Genomic DNA, 11,266 nt, shown 5'->3' with positions numbered 1-11,266 from the left:
GAATATTTTCTATCTCTTTCTGTCTCCAGCAAGGTAGCCAGTGACTAGACTCCAAGGCAGCCTGCTGTGAGAGTGGGGTATGGACAATGGCAGTTGTTCTCCACCGTAGTTTATCAGCCTCTTCCTCCTGCTCTTCCTTGGATGTTGTACAGTGTTCTTTTGGCCTCTGGAATCCAAGGACAGTTATCAGATGGTTCCTGCCATTTCAATAGCCATTTTGGTGAAAGGACTGAGTCCTGGAGCTCCTTACTCCTCCATCTTACCCATAAGTCCAGAACCTGTATTTTAATAAGATCCCCAGGTGATTCATATAATGTACATTCAACATTGAGAGACACCGACATATATACAAGCAAAGAATACTTTAATAAAATAATATAAAAAGTTCACAAAGCAATGTAGCTAACATATCAAATGTCTTTAGTATACAGTTTCATGGAACTACTACCTTGATTCAATACAGAATATTGTGTGATTTTCTGTTTTATTCCTTGAGATTTTCCTAAGATTTTATTTGAAGAAAGGATTCCCTAGATTTAAAAGAAACTAAACAAAATAAAACAAAAACTGTTTTAATAGCTGTTTAATGAGCAGGAGAGAGTATAGAGAGTATAGAGAGTATAGAGCAATAAGGTGGGATTAGTTATACAAAGCTTTATACAAAGCTCTGTAGAATAGGTTGGTAAATTTGACTAGACTTTGATGATCCTGGAAGGCACAGTTGGCTACGAAGTTTAATTGGAATCATAACTTGAAAATCTAAAGAGTTTGCATTGTTGTGGTTGTGTTATATCTTTTCTGGAATATTTGGGCCCTTCTTATTTTTATTCCATTCTTCCTTAGCTCCTTCCCCAGTCCTCTTCTTTTCTTCCTCCTTGCTGTATTCTGTTGTGTTGTCCTGATATGTATTCTTGTTCTAATGTAAAGTCCTCAAAACTGAACTAAGTCCCACATGCCTGACTGATGAGTTGATTCTGATAACTCAAGATCATCTGAGCTTCTAGCAAAGGAAAATATGAATACTCTATGGTTTCAGATGGTGACCATCCCTGAGATGAGAATATTTGATTAAAATGCCACCTTGGATAGAAGAAGATGCCCTCCCATCCCATACCTCCCTCCCTACATGCATACGCTCAAAGTTAAAATCTCTGCTTATACTCTCTGATACAGTTTGAGAGAACATTGAACTGACTGACAGAATCATTAGGGTCACATTCAGCCACCAGGTTAGTCATGGAAGGAACAGGACCTTGATATTAATAGGTTGGTTGTTACCCACGTGGAGGAATTCTGGAAACCCAGGATGATTGTGCGCCATCCTGGGTAGATCAGAATGACTAGGCCAGGATTTCTCAAAGTACATTTCTTTGTTATGTGTGATGGAGACAGTGTAATATTTTATACTGTATTCCAAACTTTTTCACACCATTTGAGGACATCCATATGAGACTTATTGGAAACAAATTAAACTTCTTCTTAATTATGAGAAGAATGCAAGGGAAGATTCCAAGGAAGATATATATTGAATTAGTATAAGCCATGTAAATAAAATGTTTTAAATAATTTTAATAAACTACCTTCCATGAACATAATGTTTTATATCAGGAATTTATTTTTGAAATAGCCACAAGCAAAATATGAGTAAGACAATTTAATGATGATCTCTTCTATTGGTCACAAGTGGATAGTATCAGATATCCAGAGACTATGTGCTGTTCTTTTTTCTATTTGACTACAACTCTGTCAACAAAAAATTGGTCTCTTTTAAATTATATGTCAAGGAAATTATAATTCTAAATGTAATGATTTGTCCTTTTCTTCCAAATGAAAATATAATGTTGAAAATATTTGCGATAAGGCATATAGATTTCCTATCATTTTTTCTTTCTTCCTCCTTGCTGTATTCTGTTGTGTTGTCCTGATGTGCATTCTTTTTCTAATGTAAAGTCCTCAAAACTGAACTAAGTCCCACATAACTGACCGATGAGTTGATTCTGATAACTCAAGATTATCTGAGCTTCTAACAAAGGAAAATATGAATACTCTATGGTTTCAGATGGTGACCATCCCTGAGATGAGAATATTTGATTAAAATGCCACCTTGGATAGAAGATTTAAACATTTCAAAATACTGATGAAGCTTTTCTTCAAGAACACAGTTATTGTTCTACTAATGTTAATAGTTTTCCTCAGGAATCAAATAATAATGCTGATTAAGCATCACTAATGAATCACTCCAACCTCACTTTCTCAAAGTGGATTTGCTGTTTTGAATTAATTAACTCTCCCAGAATATATTAATATATTTTTATATCATGCTTGCAATTTTTGGCTAAGTTCATTCATTCCAGTGTTCAAATATGTGAGAGAAGTCAGTCACTTTTCAGAACCAAGATTTTAAAGTATTTTGGGCGTAGTGTTATTGGTTTGCTCCTATAACTAGCTTATTTTGCTTCAGCTATTACTGTTGTAAAGCAGCTCACAGAAAAACTTTGGTTTGTATTTTGCCCTTGCATACACTCAAAATTCAGATATTTTCTGAACAGAAAATATTAAATTGATTTTTTTTGTGACTAAATACCAGTGGAGCTTGTTTGTGACAATTTGTTTGCTAAATGAGTAAGATTTTAAAGAAGAGAAGAAATATCAGGGCATACAAATACAAATTTGAGAGAATCCTCATAACACCTAATTAATCATGTTGGCTTTATTTGTGGTGGATTGTTTGTCTTGTAAATCTGATGACTTCAGCTGTAATAAAAAACATTCCAATTGTGGTGGGAATATATATATAAAATAAAAATAAACTTATTTAAGTATAGAGTTCTCAAGAGTAATGGCAATCTTTGCAGCTTCAGAAAATTGATTTTTCTAGTTATAAACTAATGCTTCATTTAATATTTAAAATTCCAAAAATTTAGGAATTGTGATGTTAAGTGGTAAAGATTTCCAGTCTCTAATAAATCTATTTAGACAAATTAGGTTGAATTGTCATCAGAAATTCAAAAATTATAAAAAAATAATGATTATGAGATTTCATCAGACAGACTTTGACTAATTTTAAACACAAAAAACTAATAAAATAAAGGTAAATCAAGAGGTAGCAATTTGGAAAACTAACAACATCAGCTGTCTTTTAAACATGCTTATCTAGCACATAATAAGATAAATAATAAATAACAACAGCAATTATATAACTTCTGGATTAGTAGAGAAATCATAAAGATATAAAAAGAAATAGGATGTAATTTATATGCATTGGCAAATAGAAGTACATTATTCTTGATAATTAAATCACCTACCACTGGGATGATTCAACAGGATGGTGTACGTACTATTCCATAAAGTCTTCATTTCACAAGGCAATAATTAACCAGATTCAAGAAGTTAGATACAGAAAGTGTTCAGTCATAATTTCACCTGTTTGAATTTTAGAATGGTTGCAAAAGTGGTTTTAAGTTTTTTATCACTTTCCATGTTTGTCATAATCGATCCATTGGCAAAGTAACTCTGGCAGGATGATTGTATGACTGGGTAAGTGCGTGGAACTTCCTGGAATAAAAACCAGGCTTCATTGCTTACTTGTTGTATGACCGTAAGTTACTCTGTTCCTCTGTTTTCTCATTTGTAAAATGGTGTTATTAGCAATGCCTACTACATTTTAGTTTGACATGAGAATTAAGTGAATTAATACATGTATTGCACTCCTGAATGATGTATTACAGGTGGCAGGTGGTAAGTGTTCAATTAGGTTAGATACTCATTTTTATTGCTAGCAGTAATAGTACTATATGAAAAAGAGATCCAAGACCAAATGAGAAATCTTGGCTTAGAGAAAATCAAGCAGCTTTTGTTAATTATAGACGTTTTCACAGCCTTTAATATACATTAATATGCATTGTGAATCTCTTAAGAGGGGGATATAGTGTTTTCCAACCTTATATGGACTTAGAACACTAATTTTGATTTAAGAATCTCATGCAGAGTACTGTTTGGAAAATGCCAGTCTAGTGTCATCCCAGTTTCTGCAACATCCTAATGATAAGCAAGTCCTTTCCAAAGGCCATTTCCCAGCCCTGACTGACATCCTCCATGATTAGAACCGAGCTCTGTGTCAAGGCTGATTTAACCTTGATAGAAATGTTATGAACACTCTTATTGATCATGCTAACCAGTTTTAAATCATCTAACACATTACATCAGTCCCAGATTTTTCTTGATTCTTTAAAGACCTCTGCCAGATAGAACATTTGGACCATTTGCTCTCTCAGACACTCTGAATATTTCTGTCATATTTGAATCTGTCTTCAAAATAAAGCATGTTCAAAAGCTGCATTAAATGTTTGAGCCGAGTTCAAATCTTCTCAGAATTCTTTGTGAAATGTCATCCATGCCAAATCTCTAATGTATTTGTAATGTTCTTGCTATATCTTTCTCTCTTGCACCTTAACTTTTGAGATGTACACCCCATTTTTCTCCCCAGGAAGGAGCACAGCCAAAGTGAAACATGGAGATAGACTTCCTTGGGAGTTGCCAATAGATGTCCAGCCAGAGGGCCAGGTTCAGCTGACTCTGACAGCCCTGGTCCATGTGGCAAATGGCAGAAGTTTTCTGACTGCATCCAAATAAGCAGAGAGGGTTTGCTGCAGCTGAAGGCCTGGCATTCAACCCCGATGAACCTTAAAAAAAATACCAAAAATTAAATACTTTTCTCACAAATCCCACCATTGCCAGCAGCAACTCCCAGGATGGGGGAAACAGCAGCTAACTGCTGTTGAACCTTTGTGCTATTAAGACAGTGCTCGAGGGTTTTGCACATTAGCTCCTCACTCAGTCAAATGGCACTGGCAAGAGAATTATCTTTTTTTTTTCTTTTCCTCCTACCTTGAGGTTGAGAACAGGGTATGTGAATTTGGGCCCATGTGAGTTTGGTTGGACTAGATCTCAGAGGTTAAAAAAAAAAAATTGTACCTTGAACCATCCACGGCAAATCATTAATTTCCAGTCTGTCATCCCTGCAATAAAATGCTCATGGATACTTAAGAGCAGAGTGTGGGGTCACAGAGACATGTGACTGAGAGCTATAGCACTGCTATAGCACTTACTAGCCATGTCCTTCAACAAGTTTTGTTAACCCACGCTCCCCCTCCCCCAAAGACTTAGTTCTGAAAACTGTAAAATGGGCTGATGTTAGGATTAAAAGAAATAATGCATGCAAAACACTTAACACTATGTCTGAATATAGTGAAAACTCAATATTATTATAACTTTTTATTGGTTCAGTACATTTATGTAAGGACATTATGATTTCTACATCACAGACTGATTATCTATAAATGCCTTTAAATGATCACTATTGCAGAAATATCCTTTTAGGACGTGCATTTTTCTGGAGGTCCCCTTTTCTCATCCTCTGGCCATTTCCTGCCCAGGAATCTCTTGCTGTTTGAGTTCCATTCTGCATTGGGCAAGCTCTTCAGGCTTGTTCTCCCTCCTTACATGCCCCTTGCAGAAGTATTTCCTACTGTTGATGGGCTTTGCCCTATTACTTTCTCGTCTGCTTAGGTTGTTTACATTTAACTACCAAGTTTGCAGGAAGAGGAGGCTTGATGGAGGAGAAAGGCAGAAAGCTAGAAGGACAAATGACCCTTTAGAGGGTCCAAGAAGCTTCAAACCTATAATCAATTCAGGAAAACTCAGCAGATATTCAGAGGGCCACCACGGTGGGTTGGAAGCAGCCAAGAAAAGTTTTTTTGGAGGAGGCAGGATTTGAAGAATTCATAGAATTTGTGTAAATGGAGGAGCAAGAGAAGAAGAGGAAGAAGGTGAGCAGAAAAAATTCTTCTGGGTGTTGGAAAGAGTCATTGATTTGAAACTTTAAGATCTAGATTTGATTCATTGCTTAGCTTTTCTAATTGTGTTATCTTAGGCAAAGTACTTAAACTCTGAGCATTAGATGCCCATGATGTAAATATGATCTGGTAAAGGAAACTCACAAAACATCTGTGAGAAAGCATTTAAATAAAATTTAGTTGAATTGAATTTTATAGATGAGACTTTAGTAGACATATGTAGTAGTAAGTTTGAAATTGTGACATCTGTGGTGCCAAGCCATTAGTGTTTGAAAATGTAGCAGAATGTTGATATAAAACAAGCATGAAATCTGACCCGTAATTATCATCACTGTATTTATTGAGGGCCTACCATGTTCTGGCAAGCTCATACCTCAGGATTTTGTCATTTATCTGCACCTGATTTATAAGAGGGACGCTTTAAGGCACTTCAAAACATTTGCCTTATCAAGGACACCAGTTAATCTGATGGACTCCTGCATATGCAGTTCTTTCCGGCTTAAAATTGTCTTTTATCCTCCTGAGGAGTAGAAAGTTTAGAAATTTTAAAAATTTCTATTTTAATATTTTAATATTTGTAAATTCAGAAATATATTGAAGGAATGAAAAATCCAGACTAATTTTTTCCACTTGAAATTTTCTTATCTCATGACCTTTTCTTTGAAAATATCATTGTTAACGACTTCATATTATTCAAAGGTTTGGATATCTTGTAATTTATGTCACCATTCTTTGAATAGTTCCCAGTTTTTCATTGTTGTAATTAAATCTGCAATAAATATTGTTGCTTAAAAACCAAAATTCATGGTTATTCCATTTCTTTAAATCACCACAAAAGGAGAACGTGTCTTCTTCATTTATATGTTTAACCAGCTTGGCCCTCTGGTTGGTTACACAATCTTTTCTGAAGCATCAGAAGTTCAGTTTTCCTTCCATATTAGCAAATATGATTCATTTCCACTGGCAACTTAACTGGGAACTTCTCCATCAAATATGGAGTCTCCTTAGGAAAGTTTTACCTGTTTTGCTGAGATTTTACTCACCGAAGAAAGAAATACATGATCTTATAGAAAGCAGTTATAAAACCTCATCAACAACAATAAAAAATAGAATGAATGAATGAATAAAAAATAGAATGAATGAATAAATATAAACCTTTGCTTAGTAATTAGGAAGGATTAATATCCCTTTTGCAAATTCTGTTTTCAGATACCCTTCATAAGCATTTATATACACTTCACCTTTAACCTAATTAAGGAAACACTTATAACTGAATTGGCTTATATATTATTACACAATGTATATTTTTTACACATCTAAAGAATTATTTTTAGTGGCTGTTGTCTTTAATAAGGGCTATCACATCAGAAATTCTTTAATCTGTCAGTGATATATTGTATAATTTTACCTCAAAAAATAATTTTCCATTTTAAAACATCTTTATGAAATGTTAAAAGCTGCTAGTAGGGACTATTAAATGAGCCATTAAGATTGGGTTATCAATGATCAGCACACCAAAATATTTTGGTTGTCTTCTACTTGAATAACAGCAACTACCACAGTAGGCACTGACACATGTACAACCATAAAATAGGAACCTCTTGCAGCAGGTATTCTTTAGTACTGAAATTGCCCTTTGGTTTCAAGGGATAAGGTAAATAATATTTAGATGCACATGCTCATATTTTCCAGAAATTCCTTGGAGCAACAATTTTGCATTCCAGTATACCCTATTTTATAGAAAACTAAATAAAGGCTGTCTTAAATATAAGCAAAAAATAGATTGCATTCCAAATACAATTAATTATAGCATTAATAATATCTAATTATATAGGGTTACTAGCACATTCAGCAGCAGCAGCAACAGCAGAAGCATTGAACTTGCATGAGGTTCTGTATTGGGTACAGAAGCATGAGATGGAGACAGAGCTTCATTTTTCTGGAAACATGCTGTCTTCTTTCAACACATGCTTATTGAGCATCTACTATGTGCCCAGATGCAGTGCTAAGCACTGGAGATATAGGTGTGAGCAACACATACATAGGCCTGGTTCTCCTGGAGCTAAGTTCCATGGACTCTGAGATAGGCACACTAATACTTAGATAAATAGCAGATCTTTCCTGCTCTCCAGGAAACTAGAAGTAGAAATAGTTTTTAATGCACAGTAGACTGGGGGGAGGCATTTGTTCAATGAAAGTATGAATGTAATTTATACAGATAGACTCAGTGGATGGGACTGTATGGTGGCAGCAGAAAGTGGTAGTTGGACAGGTGGGCTCCAGACATGAACTGCCCAGTTTCAAGTCCTGATTCTGTGGTTTCCTTGTGCAGTTCACTTAACCTCTAGGCCTGTCATCTCAGCAGTAGCATGGGGATGATGAGACAGATCATATAGAATTGTGAGAGTTGAATGAGATAATTTGTGTCTGAAAGTTGGCACTCAATAAATGTTGACTAATAGGATAGTGTTGATGATTATCATTATTATTATGTTGAACATAGATGTCTATGTAACTGCTGTTTGGTAAGAGTGGCATTGTGACATGTTCAGTGCTTAGGGGAGTGTCTTAATCTAACCTGCTCCATGAATAATCAGAGAGGCATTAATGCAGAGTTGGAAATTGGAAAAGGCTTTGGTTATTGCACACTGTATTATTGTAGGCATAGTATCACACCTGAGCCAAGTCAAGGCTCATAACCAGTCATAAGATACAGCAGCAGCCGTGAGGAAAATATAAAGAGCCAGAGAGAGCAGAGGAGCACACAAATACCAAAGTTGACTAGAATGGTAATAGGCAAAGAAGGAAACCATGTAGTATCAGCTATTACTGTGGAACCCAGGAAAGGGATAGAGGGCCGAGAGAGAAAGAGCAACAGAGAGTGGGAAGTGAGGGTGAGGGGTGCTGGGAATAAAGAAAAGGATGACATTACAGTGGTTCAAAGAAGACTCTGAATTCAGTATAATGGTTTGACCAGAAAGGAGTGGAGTGTGGACAGGGATATAAGGGCAGGACTTACGTTAATGCTGGTAGGAGCCCAAGAAGAATTAGAGGGCCAGAAAGACAAGGGGGCTTTCCCAAACCTCCCAACCAGGTCCAAAGGTCTCATATTGGGCAAGGTGGAATTTATCAAAATGGAGAGTGAAATGCAATAAACTAGCAGAGGACAGTCTTGGTAATTCTGACTTGAAAAGAGGATTTTGAGGATTTCACTCTTTACTGTAGGAAAATTGAACATGAGAAGTGAATTGTAATGAAGAAAAGACTGTTGGGTCTTTTAAAATTTACTGTGAGTTTAGAGGACATGTTGAAAATGGTTCTAAAATGAGAAGAAAGGTAAACACACTTCAAGCAGCTAGGGGCCAATCGAAGATGTTAAAAAATGTGTGGTAGATAAAGCACTTACCTGGGAGTTGGGAGACCTAGTTTCTAGTAAATTTTCAGTGAGTAACATGCTTTTTCTGGGCCTTTGTTTCCTCATCTGTAGATATCAGATAAAATATTTTCATTTATATTTCTGTAGGCTCTAGAACATAGCCTGATATTTCATATAATTGAGTGCTTAGTTATCTATTTTAGTGAAAATCTGCTGCAAGAATTTAGCACAGTGGCATGTAAATGAAGAGAGGATTGGGGGGAAAAAGCCACCAGTAAAAACTAGTGGTTAAGAGCTGAAATCTGGAGCCAGAGTGCTTGGTTCAAATTTTGGCTCTGTGCAATATGATACTGGTACAAGTTACTCAACTTCTTGTGCCTCACTTTTGTCATCTATAAAATGTAAATAATAAAATTATCTTCTTCGTAATGTTTTTTGTGAGGTTTAAATAAGTGAATGTGTATAAGGCTGCTTACAGCAGACCCTCACACATAGAAAGTATGGAAGAGCCACTGAGCTTCATGGAAGAAACGGAACTAACTTGAGCTGAGCATTAAAGTATGAACAGGATTGAGTTGATAGAAATATTTGGAAGGCAAGGGAAATAGTACACGGGAAGAAAGAAGTGAATATGAGTTTGGCATTTATAGATGGAGGATATTCATGTCATTGTTGACAGTAGAAAGAAACCAGGGCCAGCAAATGGAGAACATTAATTTCCAGCATGGCAGCTCCTACATTAGGGGATCCATTAGTATCTACTGAGGACATTATGCCTACCTCTGGGAATATAAGGGTGGGGGAACTGCTGAGGGTTCTCAGAAGTGGATTGACATAACAAACATGATGTTTTGTGCATCTAGGTCTGAGACCATGTTCTGGTTGAATATATGTTAATTGGTATCATTTGGCCAGGGGCCTCTACAAGAGTAAGGCAAATGATAATGAGTATTTTTGGGAAGCAGAAGTTCTCATGTCCTCCAGAAGTTTTAGTACTAGTGAGAGAATGGGTGAGGGTTTGAATCATGAAGAGGAAAGCCTTCTCTTTGGACCTTTCTATCAAAATCACAGGCAGCTCCTATGGTAGGCTTACTAGAGATTTGTGGTGCAGTGGCCTGTCTTGTGTGGATAAGTTTTCTGTATTAGCTTTTGTGAAAATTTTGGAGTCTTTTTAAAAACCCATGACTCTAGGGAAACCAGTAAATAATCTTTTGAAACAAGATACCTTCCCTTTTATTTGCTAGAAATTATAGATACCCTAAAATATTTGTGTGAAATTCTTCATAGGTTATTATGCATATATCTTTGTTATGAATTTTTATTGCTATAAAATGTGTCCCTATCTGAAGCCATGTCTCCTGATCCTGTGCAGTGCTGGTATTTGAGCATTTACTGAGTCATCATTTTGCCCTGGGGCGCATTAATTTTGACCTGTATGAACTCAACTGCATTCAAATGATCTTATCTATCTTTACATTTGCCACCCCAGTTGATTAACTTATTCTTTTACATAATAAGGGAGAAAATATTAAATTCAGTAAGCATTGTCTAGCTCTGCAAACCCATTGGCATGCATTTTAAAACATATAAAATCTTTCTCCATCATCTCATTCCTCTACTTACGCATTGTATTGGGAAACAGCATCCATGAAAAATTAATTCCTCAGAAAACTCAAGCTAATAGAAAATAATGAATTTGGACATATTGCAATTTGGTAACTAATATAGAGAATTTTCTCTTTTAAGAAGTTAGGAAGGGAGGTTTTATCCTCTGTAAATGTACCAAAGGAATCCATTTGGATTCCCAGTATTAGCATTAGATGTCAGCAGTAGCAGGGTGTTAAAAGATGGGGCCATAAAGCATGAGATGAAGAGAATCTGGTAAATTGACAGCTGGAGGACGAATAGTGTGGATAGACATCTTGGGTGTCCAGATATACATCAGGATGAAGTAGAACCATCCTTTTGGTTATTTCCCTCTTAGCTGACAACTAACAATGTGTGTGTGTGTGTGTGTGTGTGTGTGTGTGTGTAA

The sequence above is a fragment of the Choloepus didactylus genome, chromosome 9 (genome assembly GCF_015220235.1).
Source record: "Choloepus didactylus isolate mChoDid1 chromosome 9, mChoDid1.pri, whole genome shotgun sequence".
In the NCBI taxonomy this organism is placed as follows: Eukaryota; Metazoa; Chordata; class Mammalia; order Pilosa; family Megalonychidae; genus Choloepus; species Choloepus didactylus.
This window is presented reverse-complemented; position numbering follows the sequence as displayed.